This window comes from Enhydra lutris, unplaced genomic scaffold (genome assembly GCF_002288905.1).
Source record: "Enhydra lutris kenyoni isolate GAN:26980312 unplaced genomic scaffold, ASM228890v2 scaffoldscaffold49, whole genome shotgun sequence".
NCBI classification, from domain to species: Eukaryota; Metazoa; Chordata; class Mammalia; order Carnivora; family Mustelidae; genus Enhydra; species Enhydra lutris.
Window position 1 is genome coordinate 7,753,657 of NW_019154133.1, and position 11,592 is coordinate 7,765,248.

The window sequence follows — 11,592 nt, forward strand, 5'->3', positions numbered from 1 at the left end:
ATTAATAAAAGAAAGTATAAGAACCATATGATCCTCTCAATAGATGCAAAAAACAAACAAACAAAAGCGTTTGACAAGATAACAATATACAGTGTCCATTCTTGATAAAAACCCTCAACAAAGTAGGGATAGAGGGAACACACCTCAACATCATAAACCCCAATATGAAAGACCCACAGTAAACATCATCCTCAATGGGGAAAACCTGAGAGCTTTCCCTCTATGGTCAGGAACAAGACAGGGATGTCCATTCTCTCCATTGTTTTGTAAAATAGTGCTGGAAGTCCTAACCTCAACAATCAAACAACAAAAAGAAATAAAAGGCCTCCAGATCAGCAAGGAAGAAGCCAAACTTTCATTATTTGCAGATGACATCATACTCTATGTAGAAAACCAAAAAGACTCCATCAAAAAATTGCTGTAACTGATAAACAAATTCAGTAAAGTCACAAGATATAAAATAAATGGACAGAAATCAGTGGTGTTTCTAAACACCAATAATGAAGAAGCAAAAAGAGAAATCAAGGAATTGATCCCATTTACAATTGCACCAAAACCACAATACCTGGAAATAAATCTAACCTAAGAGGTAAAATGTTGTATGCTGAAAACTGTAGAACACTTATGAAAGCAAAGAAGAATATTCCATGCTCATGGATTGGAAGAACAAGTACTGTTAAAATGTTTATATTACCCAAAGCAATCCACACATTTAATGCAATCCCTATCAAAAAGCCAACAGCATTTTTCAGAGAGCTAGAACAAACAATCCTGAAGCTTGCATGAAACCACAAAAAATCCCAAATAGACAAAGCAATCTTGAAAAAGAAAAGAAAACCTGGAAGCATCACAATTCTGAACTTCAAGTTATATTACAAAGCTATAGTCATCAAGACAGTATGGTACTGGCACAGAAACAGATACATAGATCAGTGGAACAGAATAGAAAACCCAGAATGGACCCACAACTATATGGTCAACTAACCTAACTCAAATGGAAAAAACAACAAAACAAACAAACAAACAAAACCACAAAAACAAAAAACCAGTCTCTTCAACAAATGGTGCTTGGAAAACTAGACAGCAACAAGCAAAAGGATGAAACTGGACCACTTTCTTACACCACTCACAAAAGTAAATTCAAAATTGATGAAAGACCTAAATGTGAAACAGGAAATCATCAAAATCCTAGAGGAGAACACAGGCAGTAATGTCTTTCACCTTGACCATTGCAACTTCTTACCAGACACATGTCTGGAGGCAGGGAGAATAAAATTAAAAATGAACTATTAGGACTTCACAAAGATAAAAATCTTCACACAGCAAAGGAAACAACTAATAAAACTAAAAGGCAGCCTATGGAATGGGAAAAGATATTTGCAAATGACATAGCTGATAAAGGGTTTATATCCAAAATCTATAAAGAACTTATCAAACACAACACCCCCCAAAAAAATGCAGTTAAGAAATGGGCAGAAGACATGAATACACATTTTTCCAAAGATGATATCCAGATGGCCAACAGACACATCAAAAGATGCTCAACATCACTCATCATCAGAGAAATGCAAATCAAAACCATGATGAGATACCACTCCACACCTGTCAGAATGGCTAAAATTAACAACACAGGAAGCAACAGATATTGGTGAGGATGTAGAAAAAGGGGAACCCTCTTTCACTGTTGGTGGGAATCTAAAATGGTACAGACATTGTGGGAAAAAAAAATACAATGGAGGTTCCTACCTTATAAACTATATGAAAGAAATTATGTAAATATATATAGAAAGCAAGATTTGTTCTAGGTCTCTTTTAGGCTTTTTATGAAACACAACAATTACATTTAAAGCAAATTTGTGAAAGGTTATATTTTTTAAATCAGTCAATGAAATTACAGAACTTTAACTTTAGCATGAACCTGAGAAATATTGAATTGATCCCATTTATTTTGTATATGAGGAAATTGGAGCCCAGCAAAGTTAAATGGATTTTTTCTTTTGCATCAACAGATTGGAGATTCAGGACTTGGATCTGGGTTGTTAGTTTATTCTGTCATAGTGTTAATGTCTCAAAGTCTGGAAAGAGTAAGGCTATTTGACCATAAACTATAGGATTTTATTTGATTTCAAGTTTTTATTTAAATTCCAGTTAGTTAACATGCAGTGTAATATTAGTTTCAGGTGTAGAATTCAGTGATTCATCACTTATATCCAACATCCAGTGCTCATCACAAGTATCCATCTTAATATCCATCATCCATTTAACCCATTCCCTCATCCATCTCCCTTCCAGTAATCCTCAGAATGAGTCTGTTTTCTGGTTTTCCTTTCTCTCTTTTTTTTTCCCCCTCTATGTTCATCGGATTTGTTTCTTAAATTCCACATATGAGTGAAATCATACAGTATCTGTCTTTCTCTGACTTATTTTGCTTAGCATAAAACTCTCTAACTCCATCCATGTCATTGCAAATGACAAAATTTCATTCTTTTTAATGGCTGAGTAATATTCTGTTGTGTCGTGTGTGTGTGTGTGTATACATGTATCTCTATACATATATCGATATATGTACATCTACATCTTCTTAATCCATTCATTAGTTGATGGACATTTGGGCTCTTTCCATAATTTGGTTATTGTTGATAATGTTGCTATAAACATCGGGGTGAATGTGCTCCTTCAAATCAGTATTTTTGTATCATTGGGTAAATATCTTAATACTGCAATGGCTGGATTATAAAGTAGTTTTATTTTCTTTTATTTTTTTTAAAGATTTTATTTATTTATTTGACAGACAGAGATCACAAGCAGGCAGAGAGGCAGGCAGAGAGAGAGAGGAAGGGAAGCAGGCTCCCCGCTGAGCAGAGAGCCCGAGGCGGGGCTCGATCCCAGGACCCTGAGACCACGACCTGAGCCAAAGGCAGAGGCTTAACCCACTGAGCCACCCAGGTGCCCCTATAAAGTAGTTCTATTTTCAACTTTTTTTTTTTTTTAATTTAAGTAGGCTCCATACCCAGTGTGGAGCCAAACACAGGGCCTGAACTTGCACGCTGAGATCAAGATCTGAGCTGAGATCAAGAGTCAGACATTTAACTGACTGAGCCACCCCAGTGCCCCTATTCTTAACTTTTTGAAGAACCTCTATACCATTTTCCAGAGTGGCTGCACCAGCTTGCATTCCCACCAACAGTGTAAGAGGGTTCCCCTTTCTCTGCATCCTCATCAACACCTATTTTTTCCTGTGTTGTTAATTTTAGCCCTGCTGCCTGGTGTGAGGTGATATTTCATTGTAGTTCTGATTTGTATTTCCCTGATGATGAGTGATGTTGAGCATCTTTTTATGTGTCTGTTAGCCATCTGTTTTCTATGGAAAAATGTCTATTCAGGTCTTCTGTCCATTTTTTAATGGGATATTTGCCTTTTGGGTGTTGAGTTTGATAAGTTCTTTTGTTTTGTTTTGTTTTGTTTTTAAGATTTATTTATTTATTTTAGAGAGGGAGAGAAAATGTGTGGAGGTGGGAAGGGGTAGAGGGAGAATCTTAACATGGAATCCAATGTGGGCCTCAATCCCACGACCCTCAGATCAGGACCTGAACTGAAACCGAGTCAGATGCTTAACCAACTGTGCCACCCAGGCGCCCCCATAAGTTCTTTATAGATTTTGAACTCTTACCCTTTAAACTGATATGTCATTTGCAAATATCTTTTCCCATTCCATTAAAAAAAGCCACATTTAAAATGTTTTTTGATGTTGTTGCTGAGAATAATCAAAGAATCTTGTGGTGCGGGAGTGAATATTTTGTTTACGTTTCAATTACCAACTGAATATGATGCTTTTGGAGGATGATAGCTCCAAGGAAAAAGTGCAGTCTGTAGCACCAGAGCCAGTGATGAATAAACTCATTAGATTTTATTAAAAATAATGTCTTTATTCTAGTATATTTCTTGATTCAGAGTTAAGAAGTATTTCATATCACAAATTCCTAGTTCCCGTGGCATATAAAAATATTTACTTATTCATAAGACCTATCATGCATACCTATATAATTTATGCATGCCAACCATTTGTGCACTGGTATGTGGGTGAGGGCATGGAAGAAGGGGAGTTCTCTGAGGTCTGAGAGGACCTGGCTGTGCCGGAGTGGACTCACAGTTGATGGACAGCAAGGATGAGAGTGAGGAATTAAGAGGTCATGATACCTGAAATGCTGTCTTTCTCCCAGTATTGTATTTCTTATTCCACTGTTTCCCTAATTCCCTACAAAAACAATTAAAGTCTCAAGTGAAAAATAAAATTTTATGTGTTTGGTTAATAATAACCTAATATAAACCTTATTATGTATACTGCATATATCTATGGTATTGAAATAAATGGCTGATAAGGCATGTTGTGATGAAATGAATGTTTATTTCAACAGAATACTCCTCATCCATTTTTATTTTGACATTGTTTATGTTACCAGCATTTTGATTGATAACCTTTTCTCAAGACTGTTCCTAAGTAAATATCCAACACACTAATCTAATTTTAGGTAAACTATCTATTTTTACTGGTTTGGGGACAGCTTTGAGAAATCTCTCTCTCTCTCCAACTTGGGTGATTGGGTTATCTATTTGAAAGGGATGCATTCTAAAAGTTGGATTCTTAATTCAATTAACAAACTTACCTGTTAGAAAACTTGTTAGGACATGAAAAGTAGACAAATGTATTTTCATTAAACCAAACACACTATGTTTCAGAAGCCCAAAAAAGTGACAAATACTGCTGTAGTTAGTTAACTTGCATTTAAGATAGAATTTTCTGTTACTATTTTATATCACTTTCCTAAATAATCTCTTCCTTCCTTTGCAGAGTTAACACAGTTGAAAATCAGATATGGGATCTAATCCTGTGAACTAGATTAGAATTAGGTTGGGTTTGGTATTTAGGAGTTAGGACTCTCATTTGTAGAAGCCTGAGAATTAGAATGCGTTAATTTGAAGGAATTTAGATGGTTCCAAGTATTCCAGATACATAAACTCCACCTGCCCATAGAATCAATCTCTCATCTTTTATTTGATGAGATATTTGATGTTTGTAAACTCAATATAGCATTTGACAATGCTATATTGAGTTTACCTGCTGTAAAGTAACCCAAACTTTCAATAACTTGGTCTTTTCTATTGACAAAAATCCTAGGAATGTGTATGTATGAATTTTAGAAATGCCAGATTAGGTGAGGAAAAACAATTCTAGATCAAATTGGGTTTCTCAATATGAATGATTTTGAGATTCTCGATTTATTATTAAACTGAATACCTAGAAAGGGCTTTAACTTCGGCTTTGAAAGCTGATTGGCCTAGGTATAATGGTGGCCTCCACAGAATGAAATTGAACAGTTAGAAATCCCTTATTATAATGTAGAGGAAGGAAATAGAAGCCATTTGAAATTGGAATGTTGAAATTGATTTATGATGTGCAGTACACTTACGTACTCTCTAATTATGTCCCTAAGAGCATAAAGGACACTAAAAAATTGGGAAACACTTGGCTAGGAAGAGCTACAATTGCCCTCAAAATTGCTGTAGATTTTGTCTTCTGTAGCTAGCTGATACAGGTCAGAGTGACTAATGTTATTACTAAAATGGGATTCTAGACTTCATAGTGATAATGGAAGCTGGGAATGGCAGAGGCAAGGTATTGGAAATACCTCATGCCATATGGGTACCAAAACAGGGGTCAGAACCAGAGTGTTAATCAGAGTGGGGTCATTCAATGTGATCAACTGATCATGTGACCAACTGATCATGTAATCCTTAAAATCCCAAGACAGACAGCACATTGAATCCCATTTTAGTAAAGTTCTGGAAAAAAAAAATAGATCTCTAACTGTTAAATTGAGGCATATCTTGAATCACAATAATGAGGAATCGCAGCTATTTACTAAAGTCCCAAGCCTAAGTCAGTTTGGAAACAAGAGCCTCATAAATTAAGAGAAAGATAGATGCTCCTAAATAAGATCCATCACAGTTACACATTGCAAATATTCCTACTAAGCATGTCCAAAGATACCTGTGACCATTTATAAAGATAACTATAAGTAAATAAAAATAACTTTGGACATCTGGAGAATTATTAGATACCATTTTTTTTAAAAGTATTTTATTTATTGGGGCACCTGGGTGGCTCAGTGGGTTAAAGCCTCTGCCTTCGGCTCAGGTCATGATCCCAGGGTCCTGGGATAGAGCCCTGCATCGGGCTCTCTGCTCAGCAGGGAGCCTCCTTCCCTCTCACTCTCTGCCTGCCTCTCTGCCTACTTGTGAACTCTGTCTGTCAAATAAATAAATAAAATCTTTAAAAAAAAAGGTATTTTATTTATTTATTTGACAGAGAGAGAGAGAGAGAGAGGTCACAAGTAGGCAGAGAGGCGGGCAGAGAGACAGGGGGAAGCAGGCTCCTCCCTGAGCACAGAGCCCGATGTGGGGCTCGATCCCAGGACCCTGAGACCATGACCTGAGCTGAAGGCAGAGGCTTAACCCACTGAGCCACCCAGGCGCCCCTTAGATACCATTTTTGAGCTCACATAAATCCCTGGGACCTACATAGCCGTGTGGACAAGGAAGTCTTGTGGGAATGAGGAGTAGAGGGAAAATTTCTCCAGGTGTCTTCCAAAGCATGTTAAAGGAGTCCCTGAAATAATTCTGGATTAATTTCTCAAATTCCAGAATATATAACTAGAATAAATATATTCAAGACCTAGCACATTACTTCCAGTGGTTCTCTGTACTGTGGAATAAAACTTATCAGGAACAAATCTCCCTCCAAAATAGCAAACTGAAAGCAAAATCACATCTCTGGAACAACAGCATAAATTAGCACCATCCCCTCAAACTGGAAAAATACAGAAATGTAGATTCCTGTTACATACCTATTTAATTCATTGATTTAGCCAATATTAAAAAAGTTAGGTCGTGAAAAATAATGGTAGATATTCCTAATCTTTATCAGGTGATTGCTACTGTTAATGCAAGTGTGTGTATGTAAAATATGTTTTTTGATAATCAGAAAAGTCCATCAAATAAATAAGTTCAAAGAATAGCTTCAGATTGAATACCCATATATCCCTAAACCACATCAAGAGAAAATACTGTCTAGTTTGAAACCCACTCTGAGTCCCTTCCCAATCATTTCCCTTTTTCTCAGTTAAGTGCAACCATCATCTTCAAATTGATGTTTAATATCGCCTTGTTTATCTTTATGCTTTTATCATTCACATATGTGCCTTGAAAAGGGCCCCTGAAGCCATGTATGGCTGCAGATTTGCATTGCACTCAAGCGTGTGCAGTAGCTCAGATGCCTAAATGTTATTGTGGTCACTTTGGAAAAATGAAGTTATAAGCCAAAAGGGAAAAAAAAAAAGAATATATATATATATATATATATATACACACACACACACACACACACAACACACACACACACATATGTGTGTGTATGTGTATGTATATGTGTATACATATGCATATATAAATTTGAAAATCTGTAATAAAGGTTGACATTATCATAATCTGATGCCTTGTAACAGAAAACTAGCTATAGGGGGTATCAGAATCAATCATTTTAACTTTTCTGACTATTTATAATAGCTATTTCTTAGGAATTCAGAGGACAATGTCATATGTGACTCCTCAAAAACATAGAGCTCACCAAAGTCACCATATTTGGCAAGATCATAGCATAATTCATGTATAAAATGCTGAGTAGAATTACTGAAGAAGTAGAATATTTTATTGTTTCTCCTTCTAACTCATCTTGACCTTTTTCCAATTGCCAGGTGAAGTTAAAAAAGAACAGTTCTTCAGGGAGAGAAAAGTTCCTAGGAAGGAAGTACAAAGGAACTAGGAAGCCATTGAGAGGAAGGAAGAACTTCATCTGTATACAGTCAAGAAAAGGTAGGAATCTGAGCCAGTTTAATCTAGACATTCTGTCCTTGAGTTAAATGAAGTAAGTAAAGGCTAAAATAAAATATCTACTTCTTGCCATGGCTAACTATTGTTAGGCAAGAGATTAGAAAAATAATCAAAACAATCATAATAAAAATTAAATTAAACAAATTGAAAACATCAGAATATTACCAAAAACTCTGAGAATTAGAGTAAGAATTTACAGAACCAGATTCAAAAGTTGAGGGAGAACAAAAGAGATGAGCTTGGCATTTGAAACTGCTTTCTCATTATGGTTAACTGTCATTTCCAGAAGTAATAACAAAAACTGGCTAAAAGGTGAAGAACCCCAGTAAGCCTGAAAATTCAGAACACAGTTTAAAATGAGCAAGAGGTTAGGCGCACCTGGGTGGCTCGGTGGGTTAAAGCCTTTGCCTTTGGCTCAGGTCATGGTCCCAGTGTCCTGGGATCGAGCCCCACATCGGGCTCTCTGCTCTACAGGGAGCCTGCTTCCACCTCTCTCTCTATCTGTCTGCCTCCTCTGCCTACTTGTGATCTCTGTCAAATAAATAAATAAAATCTTTGAAAAAAAAAATGAGCAAGAGGTTAAAAAAAAATCACAATGGGGGGCTCCTGGATGGCTCAGTTAATTAAGCGTCTGCCTTTGGCTCAGATCCTGATCTTGGAGTCCTGGGATTCAGTGGGCATTGGGCTCCCTGTCAGTGGTGGAGCCTGCTTCTCCCTCTCCTTCTGCCCCTCTCCCCACTGATGCGTGTGCGCTCTCTCTCTCTCTCAAATAAATAAAATCTTAAAAAATCACTATAGGATTTAGACAATATTTGAAATTGAGTAATAACAATAGCAAAATAACATATTTTGAAACTTGTGGGATACAGTTAAACTATGTTTAGAGGAGCCATTATAATCTTCAATGTATTTACTGGAGAAGAGTAAAGACTAAATATTAATGATCTGAGCAACTACTACAAGAAGTCAGTAAAAGAGTCACACATTAAGCCCCAAAAATATACACAAAAAAGATAATAATACGAACCAAAATTAATAAAATAGAAAAAGTATATACAAATGAAGAGCAACAACAAAACAAATTCATAAACATCAGGTAAGATTTATTAAAAACATACACAAAAAATAAGAATATGAATTATCAATGTCAAAAATTATAAAGGAAACATTACTATATACCTTTCACCATTTACAAATAATATTTACAATTAATACATTTAAATTCATTGGTTTTAAAATGTTGTTTCACAAATTACACAAAGAGAGTGTAGACCTAGATGATATCAAGAAACCAAATCAAATCCCAGGACCCTGAGAAAGAAAATTATAATACCAGTTTGACATAAACTATTTTAAAGACTAGAAACAAAGAACTTTCTCCAACTTGTTTTATGAAGCCACCATGGACTTGCCAGTGAAACCTGAAAAAGACATTACAAGAAAGAAAATTACAGGACATTATCACTCATAATCATAGAAACACCTTTAAAAAAAAAAACAACAATATATAAATAAATTATAATAAAAGTTGGTTATTTGAGGATGTAAGTTGATTTAATACTTTTAATTAATATAATGACCATAGTGACAAAAATGAGAAGAATCATCTCAAAATAGTCATCTCAAAGATGCAGACATTATATTTGAAAACATTCAACATAAATTTATATAGGAATTCATAGATAAATAGAAACATTCTTAGTCTGATAAAAAGAATTAAAAAATCTTAATATAAAGTATTAATATTAACAATGAAATATTGAGAATTTTTACCTGGATTTGAGGAAGAAATAAGAAATACCCTTTCATCATTTCCATACCAAGGTATAGTAGAAGTTTTAGAACAATAGAGTAAAAATTCAAAAAATAAAGGAACTTTGGATTAGAAAAATAAGTAAAATTGCCATTTTTTGCAAATAATAAATATATACCTAAAAAATTCCAAATAGGGGTGTCTGGGTGACTCAGTTGTTAAGCTGCTGCCTTCAGCTCAGGTCATGATCCCAAGGTCCTGGGATCCAGCCCCACGTGGGGCTCCCTGCTCCACTGGGAAGCCTGTTTCTCCCTCTCCCACTCTACCTGCTTGTGTTTCCTCTCTCACTGTCTATCAAATAAATAAATAAAATCTTTAAAATAAAAATAAAAAATCCAAATAAATTAATAAATGAGTTTAATAATAAGCTCATTTATATAAATAAGTCAATATAACAAAAATCAACTGAACACATGAACCAGCAACAAAGAATTAGAAATTAAAACTGTGTAAGAAAATATATTGGTTGTCTATTGCTGCCCTAATGAAATATCACAATTTTCGCCCCTTAAAACAAAATGAATTACTTGTTCTGTAGATCAGAAGATAGGACCTGGCTCAGCTGGTCTAGTCTCTGGCTTTCATAAGATGAAAGTTAAGTCGTTGGCAGGTGTACATTCCTCTATGCAGTCTCTGGGGATTAAACTACTTCCAAGCTCATTTGGAGAAATGATCAAATCCAGTTTCTTGAGATTAAAAGACAAAGGTTTCTGTTTTCTTGATGGACATTGGGTTCTAGAGGCCATCCATATTCTTTGTCTCATGGCCCCTTTCCTCTGTCTTCAAAGCCAGCAGGAGGTGGTCTAGTTCTTTTGCTTCAAATCTCTTGGACCTTCCCTTCTTGCCATGTCTCATCTCTGCTTCCTTCATCCCATCTCTCTGACTTCTGCCAGAGAAATTTCTTTGCCACAAGTGATTATCTATCTATCTATCTATCTATGGATACTCCATGATAATCTCCCTGTTTCGAACTCCATAATCTTAATTACATCTTCAAAATCCCTTCACAGCAATGCCTAGATTAGTGTTTGACTGAATAACCAGGAGGTAGGATTCTGGCAGATGACATCTTTAGAATTCTGTTTACCACAAAAATAATTTACAATCGCACAGAAATTTATCCAATTTCTAGGTGTAAATCTAATGAAATATGTGTATAATTTCTACTTATAAAATAATAAAATATTACTATAAGAAATTAAAGAAAACCTGAATAAAATCAAGTATATATGCCATATATATTAATTGAAAGCCTGAATATTGTAAAGATGTTAATATTCTTCCGGAATCATCTAAAGATACAACACAATCCCACTTAATGAAAATTAGAAAACTGATTTTAAAATTTAAAAGGAACTGGGAGGTGTTGAGGTCCCTTGTTGGCTCAGTCAGCTGGGCATCTAACTCATGATTTTGGCTCAGGTCATGACCTCAAAGTGGGGATATCTGCCCTCCGTTGGATTTTGTGCCCAGCATGGAGCTTCCCCTCTGCTCCACCACTGCTCACAGTCTCTCTCTCAAAAAAATAAATAAAATCTTTAAAACATAATAAAAATAATTAATCTTCGACCAAACAGGAAAAAATATACAGTGGAAAAAAGACAGTCTCTTCAATAAATGGTGCTGGGAAAACTGGACAGCTATATGCAGAAGAATGAAACTCAACCATTCTTTTACACCGTACACAAAGATAAACTCAAAATGGATAAAAGATCTCAATGTGAGACAGGAATCCATCAGAATCCTAGAGGAGAACATAGGCAGTAACCTCTTCGATATCAGCAGCAGCAACTTCTTTCAAGATATGTCTCTAAAGGCAAAGGAAACAAAAG